A 12,070-nucleotide genomic window follows, 5' to 3' on the forward strand; every position below is an offset into this window, starting at 1 on the left:
TAAATAAGAACATTTCTAACTTTACTGTTAAATTTATGAAAAACAGACAATAATTATTAGCTAAATGGACAAATCTTTCTTTTTTTTTTCGGGGGGGGGGGGGGGGCGGTGGTGAGGGGACCGAGGATTGAACTGAGAGGTGCTTTGCCACTGAGCTAAATCCCATCTTTTTTATATTTTGAGACAGGGTCTTGATAAGTTACTTGCTCAGGGCCTTTCTAAATTGCTGAGAGTAGCCTCAAACTTGTGGTACTCCTTCCTTAAGCTACTGCATTGCTGAGATTATGCCACCATGCCTAGCACACAATTTACAGTGGTTAAAAAATTATCCAAATGCCAGTTCTTTTCCTGGATTCTCTTCTCTCCAGCTACACATTAGATTACTAGTTTCCCCAATATTTTAAGTTCTTCACTAGTAAAACAAACAAAATTTAAGGAGGAAAAATCATAGGACAGCATGTTTTCCAGTCATCATACACTACCAATTTCTAACTTCAGCTCAGGGAAACAATTCTTGCTTGTACTAACTCAGTTCATCTTCCACAGTGGCTATTCCAAATCTCTATTGTTCTCCTGAATCTCTTCTCACATCAGCTGACCTTTATTGCTATCCACCTCTTAGAGACCATAGCTTTCAACTTTCATCTACCATCCAATGTACAAATACAAAATCCATTCTCACTTTACCTTTCTCAGTGCACCTCCTTTTATCAACTCTAGCACACTGCCAAGGAATACAGCTCGCACTTAAATGATAATTGTTAAAGGTAATGAATTAATCCAAGACCAATTCACACTGCTCATGCCATCTCTCCCTAAATTGTCAGGGACCTCTACCAGCTCTTTCCTCCTCCTTCATCTTCAAACATTTCCTCTTTTTGGCTCTTTCCCTGTTAGCTTATAAATCCTCCCTGCCACCAAAAAAAAAAAAAAAACAACAAGCCCAGGAACCATTTTTAGCTACTATCTTCTTCTCCTCATAGCCAAGTGACTGGAAATTTTGTATTAAGGAAGAACTGTCACATTGGATAAAGATATAAGACTTTAAAAAAAAAAAATCTTGAACTTCTTTTAATATTTATTTTTTAGTTGTAGTTGGACACAATACCTTTATTTTATTTATTTTTATGTGGTGCTGAGGATCAAACCCAGGGCCTCGCATGTGCCTAGGCAAGCACTCTACCACTAAGCCACAACTCCAGCCAGAATCTTGAACTTTTGAAGAGACATATTTAAATATTATGGATAAAAAGAAAAGCTGAGGGCTGGGATTGTGGCTCAGTGGTAGGTGCGGGTTTGATTCTTAGCACCGCATGTAAATAAACAAAGTCCATTGACACCTTTAAAAAAATTTAAAAAAAAAAAAGATAAACTTGAGTTTAACTTCAAAATAACCCAGTTGGGGGGAAGGCTTACAGATGAAATAAAACAGGCCAAGCCAGGTTTAACATTTTTAAAGAAGAAATGCTTACTGATCTTCACAACTTTTTAAATGATTTCTATCCACTAATTCTCTTGGACACTGCCCAGTGCTTACCGGCTCTCTGCACCACTCTGCTTCCTCCCTTCCTTCCTCCCCTAGGTTGTTTGCTGAGCTTTCTACCAGTTCCTCCTCTCCGCCTCCTAACTTCTTCAGTCCCATCTGCGCACTCTTCTCCACTTCTTCTCCAACATGACCCCCTCCTCCAAACACACACACACACACACTTTAAATGATGTGCTTTCAGAGAGTTCCATATTCAAACTTCTTGCTTTTTTTCATTTCTTCTCATTCCTTCTCAGTGAGCTGATCATTCTCTTCTGCAATACTTGAACCACTTTATCTGTATGTAAACCTCCATATCCAGCACTGATCTCTCTCAACTCCTGACCCAAAAGCATCTCCACCCAAATGTCTCACAGGAACCTGAGCAAACATTCAAAACCAAACTTATTTTTATCTTTCATCTCAACAAAAACCTGTTCCTCCTCATTTCAATCAAAAGTTTCAGTATTCTCAGTCACCCTAGCCAGAAACCCAGGCATCGTATGTCTTAGGGTTCCAAATCATTCTAGCTCCCAACATTCAAAGCCTTAAGTCATATCAAATTTACTTCTTATATTTTATTTCTCAAAGTCATCTTTCTGTAACTCCAACTGCTTAGTTCAGGCTCTTTTCGTTTCTCTACTGGACCTTTTTAATTTTCTACAATTGGTTTCCCTACCACCACTCTAACCTTTCCTCTAAGTCCATTCTCCACACTGCAGCTGAAGTTATTTTTCTAATACAAACCCAATAAACTGCTACTTTGCTGGAAATTCTTCAATGGTTGCCCCATGTTAAGAAAAGTTCTAAACTCTGATCATGGTACCAAGTACTTTAAGATCTGACTTCCCACAATACACTGCAAGGATTCTAGGATCCAGTCATATAGAACTACTGAAGGCTCCCCAAATACAAAATGCTCACTCCTAAATCTATCCTTTGTTCATATTATGCCATTTGCTTACAATGACATTCCTCATCCTCTCTCTCCAATGAAACTTATCCAACTTTCTTAACACAAGACAAATCACTTAATGCCAAAGACCTCCCCTGACCTCATTAGACAGAGTCATGATCTTTCTACTAATTAGGGGAGAAAATGCCATCAGTGGTTGAGATTATGACTTACATCATGAGTTAGACCCACCTGGGCTCACTTTACCAAATAAGACTTTAGGCAAAATCTCTAAGCCCATTTCCTCATCTCTAAATAACAGTAGTTAACTACTTCGCTCATTTGTTATGAGGAATAAATAAGGACTACCTGCAAATAACCCTGCACAGAGCTTCTCACACAGACTCAGTTTAACAAAAGTTAATGTTGTATGATTATTCCCACTGAATTTATTAGTGTTAAATTAATAGCAACTTGCATCTACCACACTACTGAGATTACATAAGTGTCCATGCCTGACACTGGCAATCTACTATTTATCTCTTCATTCTCACCACTTGACATAATATATGGCAAATAGGTTATTGACAAACTGAGTGAACAAAACAAAATACTTCAAATCCCTATACCATGTAAGGTCCTTTTTTCCCTTAGTGGTCTTATGAAACCTACTTCTGTCTCCAAGTACATAAAATTGCTCCTTTAAGTGAAATTTATAGAGGTCAGCATTTTAATTGAGAGAAAAAAATTTGTAGTGTTCCTAATCTTATGTTTCTTGAAACTTAAAAAAAAATATACACACAAAAATAAACTCACAATACTAACAACAATTTCCCAACTCACTCCATAAAATACCAATATCTAGGTTATCTACCTTTTGAAATTTTTTAAAACAGTCAAGGTAGGTTTTTTAAATCTGTCAGCTTCCTTACCACCAGTCCTTGAGTCTTGTAACTAAGATGTATTCTGTAGCATTTAAAAAAAAAATGGCATTTTTCATTTTAAAAACATGCTCCTTAGGAATTCTGAAAAACACTGCAACAGTCAAAGAAAACAATTACTTCTCCCCCCTACTTTGAAAGAAAAAAAAAAGGCAGTGCTTTAAACGTTACTAGTAATTTAAAACTAAACTAGTCTTCAAAATATGTGTAGGCAGGGTTCAAACTAGTGGGGAAGGGAGCCGGGGAGGACTCATTTCACAACCTTGAACCTCTACAGATAAAATGCAGAATTGCAAAACGGTAAAACACCAGATACTCCATATGACAGCAATGTTGTCTTTTATCCACGTTCACACTCATCATTTAAACATAATTGCCCTTTGAGAAATAGAGGGGTTTAAAATAAGTATGGTTAAATAGCTACAAATAAACGTATCTGGGAAAGGAGAAAAGTCTGTTAAATTTCGGTCTCTCTGGTCTCACGCCAAATTCGTGCCATACATACGGTTCAGAACCGAGAGACAGCAACCTGGGAGGGTCAGAGGTTCGGGAGGCGCGGAAGGCCCGAGGCCCTGCATCTGGGGCGGCTGCTCCTCCCGGAGCCTAAGCAGGGCGGTGGCCCGATGGGGTGGGGCTGGGCGCTGCAGCCCCGGCAGGCCAAACCACAGGGCGGGAAGCCCACGTCTCACCTCCACTTCCCTCTCCCAGCGCATAGAGCCCAGTTCCGCGACCACCCAAGAGCCCCCTCAAGACAAAGAGACACAGATTCGCCCTGTCCAGGTCCGCACAAGCTTAATCTGTCCTCCCTAGCGGTCGGGGCCGCCGGGCTTTGTAGTTCGCCGGGCCAAGTCGCCCCTCCACCGCCTTGAGCCCGGCGAGCCACCGAACTACAATCCCCACGATGCCCCGCGAGCCCCCGCGCTCGCGCTCCGCTCCCCTCCCCACGCGGCGGCCCGCGCCCCAGGCACCCTGCCGCTTACTACCCCGGCGTCCTGGGCGGCGGGAGATAGGGCTGGGCTGTCAACTCGGGCGTCCCACCACCTGCTCTCCTGCTCTCTCGCGGATTCATTACCTAGGTGCTGCAAGCCGTAGGCCGTGGGTGATGTGGTCCAGGTGGGGTGGGGGTGGGGCGCAGGCCGCCGCCGCAGAATCCGTTAGTTCGCGACGTGCGTGAAAAGGCGGCGGCGGCGTACGGTTGCCATGACAGTCGCGCGGGGTGGGGGGGGCTCTGAGTTAGCTCTGGGAGGAGCCTGGACAGCCCGCCCAGAGGCGGGGGAAAGGCGGCGCGAGCGCGCACCCTGGGAGATGGCTGGCTGAGCTGGGCGGGCGGTGACTGAGGAGCCCGTGCCCGGGCCTCGGCGCGCTCCAGCTAGCTGCCTTCTGGGAGGAGCCTGTGGCGTCAGAGGACCTAGCGTCCCCGCGGGCGCCGCGCGGCTCAACTCTAGTTAAAAGGCCGCTGGTCGAGTTCCATCCCTCGCAGACCCTGCGCCCTTGGGATGTGTGGAACCTCAGCCTGTTCTGTTGGCGCTTTTCATCAGTCAAATCGAATTTGCAGTCTTTCCCACATCCCCTTTCTGCCATTCTCCGGGGAGTAGGGTAGAAAGCAATCATTCGGTATGATGGAACGCATACTTGGCCTTTAGAATGGTTCAGGTTTTAGCACTTGCAGATGGCATTGCTCTCTACTGATTTGGGAGCTATGATATACATTAGGCAATCGTATGTGGACTCTGCGGGATCGTCAGTGTAGTAAAATGAGGTTAAGAGCGTAGGCATCTAAAATTGATTCTTGGTTCCCTTACTGCCGCTTCACTCACCTGACCTAAACTTCTTGGGTGCAAAATGGAAATACCTGCCTTACAGTTCATGTGAGAAAGAAACGCGTTATTGCGAATGAAGCAGTATAAAGCAAAGCCTGGCGTCCAACAGTTGCTATCAAATATTAGTTATTTAATTCATCGTGGTAAAAGTCAGATTGGTTGGTTGGCTGGCTGCAACAGGAGGGGTTTAGCTAAGGAGGGAATTTGCCTTAGTAATGATAAAACTCTGTATCAGGATGAGGTTGTAGCTCAGTTGGTAGAGTGCTTGCCCGGTATGCCCAAATCCCTGGTCTAAATCCTTGATAGCACCAAAATAAAAAGGAAAGAAATGGAAAAGCAGCTCTATATCTTAGTAAGGGTTTGGTTGTAGAATTATCTGCAGTTGTCAGAATTTGGAATGGCACCTTAAGATTTGTATAGTTTTGCTGTATGCAAATTTACCTCAAAAGGAACATAAACATTTATTGTTAGAGCTCTAAAAAAAAAGAGAGAGAGATTCTAGGCCCAATATGCAGATTTTATAGAGAAGGAAAGTGAAGCCTAGAGATTTCATAGGAAAAATGGAGAGGAGTGGAGAGTGAATTGTGGCCTTGTCATTTTCTGATAATAAATGTCTTTTAAATTATGGTCAAAAATAGCAAGCTACTGTGTTGTTAGTTAGGGTCACTCTGTCCCAGAGATTCTGTTGAAATTGACTCATCTCTGTGGAGAGACCAATGTCCTCTTTATGATTGAACGTTATGATTGCACACTCCCTGGGGCCATACAATCTCAGGGTCATTTCTGACTTTTGAGTTCTTGCTGTCTCTGAACACTTAGACTCTTTCACATGTCACCTGCAACTCTTTTCTATTTCTGCTGTCACATAATGTGGAAATCAACCCCTTCTCTTTTAGTCGTTTCTATAGTACACTCTTCTGAAGGTTTGGAGCAGCTGAGGGGTTTTAAATGAAGGACACAGAAAAACTAAAATTATAATTCCCTTTTCTTAAGAGTCCTTCACTTCCCCCAGGCATTTTTATCCACCAACTCTATGTCTTCCGTATAAGCTGCAACTTCCCACTGTTCATAATCTCTCTGCTCCCATCTCGCCTCATCTTTTCACAGTACTTTTAGTTTCTCCATCTCCTAATCGATGCCTTCAAAATTACCTATAATTACTAAAATATTTGCCAGTTTTTTCCTATGCAAAGAAAGCATCTTCTCCATGAAAAACTCTGGTGCCAGCTATTAAAATATTTATTCATCACAGTATATATCTCCATATTCTATTTGATTCAGTCCACAAGGTAGTTAATAAATATTAAACAGTATAAAGCAAAGCCTGGCATCCATGTGTGACCTGTCCAGGATATCTTCATAAGTTCAGTTATGAAAAAACATTTTATTATGCCCATAAAGGTGGTTTACTCTATTTAGTGTAAGTAAGAAAGCAGGTGATAATAATTGGAATCCATTATCTAGGAGAAAGAAACCAAATTCTAGGTAATTATAGCTTATATTTTGCAGAATAAATGACAAAATTTAAGTCATGAAGTCCAGAACAAAATCTGAGCATTAAGCCATGATGATATCCTGAAAGACTCGACACCTGGACTTCTCACCTATAGCACTTTGATCACAACTCTGCATACGTAATGAGCATATAAATAGATTCTCCTTTACTCCTGGATAAGATGATACTGATCTGCTACCAGCTGAACACATGTTCTTGTAGTAGGGATGATAGGTTCACCTGATCCATCTCTCCCTCATCTGGTTTCCCTTGTGACCAGTCACTTGTCTCTGCAAGGCAGCAGGCCAGAGTTGTAGGGCTGTCTGCAGCCATGAAGAAGTCTCCAAATGTAAGGTCCCAATGCATAACCCTCCTTAGTTTTTGATGTCAGAATTCCAGAGAATCAGTTTGGCAGGACAAGCCACTTGAGAATAGATGACAGCAAAGAAAGCAAACAGCTGCTCTGTAGTGAGTTGGAGGTGGCAGTCACGCAAGGGAAGACCATGAGCCACTGAAGCACAGCTATAAAACTCCTCACAGGCCAGGAACACCTGTGAAAGAATAAGGATCAACAAGAAACTATTATTTTTCACTGGACACTTTGGACCCATTCAAGTGATAGTTTAATGCACTGAACAAACCTAAAAAAAATGAAGCCGAAAGTAGCAAGAGATTAATACACACAGGCCATGTGGTCAAAAGCCCCACTCTCATTAAAGAGACAGTGCTTCTGGTCCAAGGTCAGATGTTTTTCCTGGGTTCTCAGCGTTGGCCTCAGTAGCAATTGATGTTTTGATCACCCTTACTGGTGGTCTGTGACCTTGGTTCTCATCAAAGCTTTCCAACCATCCCTCGGTGTATTATTCACCAGCTCCTCTACCAGCTCCCAAGGTTCAGTCTCTACACCCTCTGCATTTCCAAGTTCACCTCAGCTCTAGTTGAAGCTCAGATTGCTATTGCTTGTTCTGAGCCCCAAATCTCAGTAATCCAGCAAGCAGGCCTTGTGCTCCTTTACCTGGTTCTATTGCTTCAGTTGTTCTCTTCCCTTGAGAAGCCATTCCCTTACCCTATCTAAATTCTACCTGGTCTACAAAAACTAACTCAGGCTTTTACATGAAATCTTTCCAGATTATTTCTGCTCATAATCATATCCCCCTGCTCTGTACTCATAATATTTCCTGCCTGTATCACTCACTTAACAACTGGCCATACTGCCTAGGGTAGCTCATCTAGTTAGTTTTTGTCCTTTTCTCCTCACTATATCTCAAACTCTGCAATGTGCATTTTTGCATCTTTATAATACCATATATAAATAATATATGCATATATAAAATAAGAACACAATAAATATTTTGATAGGTGGTTCCTTAACTTTTATCCTCTAGTACGTCCTTCTGGTACTACTGCAGTCTCCCCTTATCTGCAGGAGATATGTTCAAAGATCCCAATGAATGCCTGAAACCACAGATAGGAAAAACCATTATACATAGGGTACTGTGTGTCTGTGTGTATATGTGTGTGTGTGTGTGTGTACCTACGATAAAGTTTCATTTGTAAATTAGGCATAGTGTTAAAATAACAATAACTAATAATATAATAATTATAATAATGCAGTGTATTAAGAGTTGTTTAAAATTAGAAAGTTTGTGGGATTTTCCATTTAATATTTTGGAACCATGGTTGATCAGGGTAACTGGGACTGGAAAGCAAAACCAGGGATGAGGGGGCACTACTGTATACAGAATATTTGCAAACCCTCAATAAAAATATTCCTGAATCATATGGAGGTGTGGGTCCCTGCAGTTTTGTAGCAGGGTCCCTTGCAAGGAGATTCCCATAAGTCACTGTTGCTCTGGGAGAAGTCAGTGCCAGTGCTCAGCTCCATTGTCCTTGAAGGCCTCCTAAAGCAGAGCTTTCTTCGCTGGCTCATAGCCCACTAGTAGGTCATGAAATCACTTTGATAGAGCTCTCCCAGCTTTTTAATATTTCAAACGTGATAAGGTAACGCAGGATAAAGTAAAACAGAAAATGCTATGAAAAAAATCTAGAGTATATGTGTACAGTTACAGTGAAGTATAGTCTGGCAAGCACTGAGCTGTTGTCTTTTAGCTTCAGAACTACCCTCTCCTCTGCTTGATGTTGGTGGGGCTGAAACTGGGCTAACCACACCTCTACTTTGTTAAGTGGCCAGGGGAGGCACTGGAGAAAGCAAGGCAAGGAGGAGCCAGGACAGCTTGCTCTTCCTGTTGCATTTACTGTGCATTGTCCCAGCAATGGCCTTTAGTGCCCCCTGCATTGTATCCCTTCTCCCTTTGTCCCAGAGTTAATAGCTCAGCCTGGAAGTGTCCCTTTTCAAGGGTCCGAGTTCCAGCTCTATGGAGCCTCTCCTCCATGCTTCTGGCTTCTGGTAACTCTAACCTCCTCTCTGATTCCCAACCCTAGAGGATGTAGCTCTTCTTGCAGTTATTATTCTGTGCCTTAAAAATATTCCCAAACATCTGTTTAATCAATGCCTTACATTAAATTCTCTATGTTGAAATACTTCAGATTCTTCTTTCCTAATACACATTGTGAAGTAAAATATGTTTCCTACTGTGAATTCAGTCCAAAAGGCTTAAGAAACCCTGCCATAGAGGAATAGAGACCTCTTTAATAGACGCCCTAGTATCCAAGGGCCAGATCTAACCTATAGAGTCACTCTGAATTCCAGTCTCATGAAGAGCAAAGACCCAGTTCCATTACAGCAGATGCCACTATGGAACTCTAGGCCCAGTGTGGCCTGTAGGGACCACTGCCATTTCTTGCAGGTAATATGAGGAAATAATAGACAAGAAAAAGCTATGCAGAAACTTACACCTCATTCCTACATTTCTGCCTTACCCAGTCCAAATGAGACTTTTGCTCTATTTTGCTCCCAAACTTACTATATTTAGGCTTCCATCTCCCATTAGAAGCCAGCCTCACTTTAATCACATATTCCTAATGAAAAGAATGGCTCCACATTAAGAATTCAAAATATTTCTCATATATGCCAAAATAAGCAAAAAAAAAAAAAAAAAAAAAAACTCTCCTGGCAATAGTCTAAGGATTCTCCTTGCCTGTGATTTTGCATTTCTTTATGCTAGTTTAAAACTATGAACAGAAAAACCAGGACTTGAGGCTGCTAAGTGGATGGTAACACTCTCTGGAGTATTGTGGGCACATAACTCAATGCATAAAAATACAGTCAGCTGTGAGAGCTGGAGTAAAGGTATTTCCATTGAGCACTGCTGAAAGTCATTGGTATACTCTGCTAGAAACCAACAGACTAGCAACACTTCTTTCACCTAACCATTTAGGTCCTTCATTTAGTAGAGGAACCCATAACTAAATGTGAATTACTCAGGCAAATGTTGGCAAGAGTTACTTTGTTTGTGACATGCAGAGTATCTTGCAGTGAACTGAAAAGCATGTCACCTTCTGATTTATCCACTGATGCGTGTTACAGCGTAGGTGGCATGTCACAGAGGAAAAGCAGCTTGCGATCAGGTTTTCTATTCATAGAAGGCAGCAAGCACTGTGCCAAGCAAACCCAACCACAAAACATTTCAGATCTCAATGGAAGAAAAGAATGGTACAGCTGGGATTCCCCTTCCCCTTCTAGAAGATGCCAGCCATGCCAGAGGGGGCCTCCTATCCCTGTTATTCTGTCTTATTTTTCTTGGTCCTGCTTCACTTCAGCTAGAGAGAGAATTTAGAGTGGGTTTGGGGGAAAATTCCTTTTCCATTCCTTCTTCTCATTTCTCTGGTGCATTTTAGGTCTTCTTTGAGATTTATATGTGTAAACATTATAAAATCATAATTATCAGCTTACATGTGTCTCTCCCAAGTGGTTAACTATTGAATTAAACTGTTTCTCCCATTCTCATTTTCCTTGATATTTTCTCCTTATGTTCACCAGGCTGTCTTACTCCTGCCTCAAACCTTACCCCAAATTTTACATTTCAAAAAAATTCTCAGTGGCTAAAGAATTCTAGGAATACTTTTGTCTCGGTCCCCTGCAGACAGTTGTTCCCTGTTCTTACTCTGAAATTGCATTCCTATAATCCCAGGATGAAGCAGAAAGATCCCAAGTTCAAAGCTAGCCTCAGTAACTTAGTGAAACCATGTCTCAAAATAAAATATAAAAAGGACTAGGAGTATAGTTCAATGGTAAAGAACCCCTGAGTTCAATCCCTAGTACCTACCCTACACACACACACACACAAAGTCTATGAAATAAAGTAAGGACAACAATTAAGTTTCAGAAGAAACACTTGTTTCTTCCTTCTTGATCTGTGCCAGCACTTACACTTTCGTGACAGATAAGCATTTGAGATTTTTTTTTATATACCTTTATTTATTTATTTATTTATTTCTATGTGGTGGTGAGGCTCCAACCCAGGCCTCACATGTGCTAAGCAAGCATTCTACCACTGAGCCACAACCCCAGCCCCAAACATTTGAGACTTTTAACAACTAAAATATACAAAACATAGACTGCAGATGTAGCTCCATGGTAGAGGTCTTGCTTAGCATGAGTGAAGTGACGCCCTGGGTTTACCTCCTAAAGAAAAGAAAACACACAATTTCAGAGAGTTGCATAACCAAATCCACCACACTCTGATTTTGATGTTATTTGGGGAATGCATTTTGTTATTATTATTAATATTAGCAAATTATTATTATTAGCAAACCCAACCACAAAACCACAAAATATCTGCTATATTATAAGCATCAAATAATATTGTGTGTTTTTAAGCTTTATATAAATGTTATTATACTGTGCTTTTTTGGGTGAGGGTGGGGGTGATACCGGGGATTGAACTCAACCACTGAGCCACATCCCCAGCCCTATTTCTTATTTTATTTAGAGACAGTGTTTCACCGAGTTGCTTAGCACCTCTCTTTTGCTGAGGCTGACTCTAAACTCACAATCCCCCGCCTTCACCTCTAGGCATGCGCCACCGAGCCGGCTATACTATGCCTTCTCAAGATGGCCTTTTTGTTGTTGTTGAACATTGTGTTTCTGAGACTTATCCATATTGTAAATGTAGATTTAGCACATTAATTTTAATTTCTGTAACCATATAATAGGATCCATTTATGTTCAAGGTTATTATGGATAGGTAAGGACTGCTGCCATTTTTTAAAATTGTTTTCTAATTGTCTTGCAGATCCTTTATTACTTTCTTCCTGTGCATTTTGTGTGTGTGTGTGTGTCTATATGTCATAAGTTTTTGCCTTGTGCTTACCATGAGGTTATTATATTTAATAACTTTGACTTTCAGCCTTCGTACTGAAGTTAAAAGTGATTTACACACCACCACTACAGTATTAGAGTAATTCAATTTGAGTGTGTACTTACTTTCACCA

At 41.4% G+C, this 12,070-nt stretch overlaps 1 protein-coding gene and 1 long non-coding RNA gene across 4 annotated transcripts in view; one reads left to right on the forward strand and one right to left on the reverse strand.

Annotated features, from left to right (window-relative positions):
* The window catches only part of Katnal1 (katanin catalytic subunit A1 like 1), an 82,584-nt gene extending 78,025 nt beyond the window's left edge, over positions 1–4,559 (reverse strand). Inside the window, exon 1 of one of the 3 annotated variants that reach the window (XM_046454083.2) lies at positions 4,434–4,559. The gene's annotated coding sequence lies outside the window, so the exon portion shown is untranslated. Of the gene's footprint in view, positions 1–3,866; positions 3,954–4,050; positions 4,220–4,433 lie in introns of those variants that run through there. The other 2 variants (XM_046454082.2, XM_046454084.2) reach the window with 2 other exon arrangements.
* The window catches only part of LOC124099098 (uncharacterized), a 37,741-nt gene continuing 29,974 nt past the window's right edge, over positions 4,304–12,070 (forward strand). The window contains exon 1 of the long non-coding RNA XR_006853827.2: positions 4,304–4,437. This is a non-coding gene — a long non-coding RNA (uncharacterized LOC124099098). The remainder of the gene's footprint in view (positions 4,438–12,070) is intronic.

This window comes from Marmota monax, unplaced genomic scaffold (assembly GCF_021218885.2).
Source record: "Marmota monax isolate L192 unplaced genomic scaffold, Marmota_monax_Labrador192_F-V1.1 WCK01_AAM20220418_F8-fsc00011, whole genome shotgun sequence".
NCBI classification, from domain to species: Eukaryota; Metazoa; Chordata; class Mammalia; order Rodentia; family Sciuridae; genus Marmota; species Marmota monax.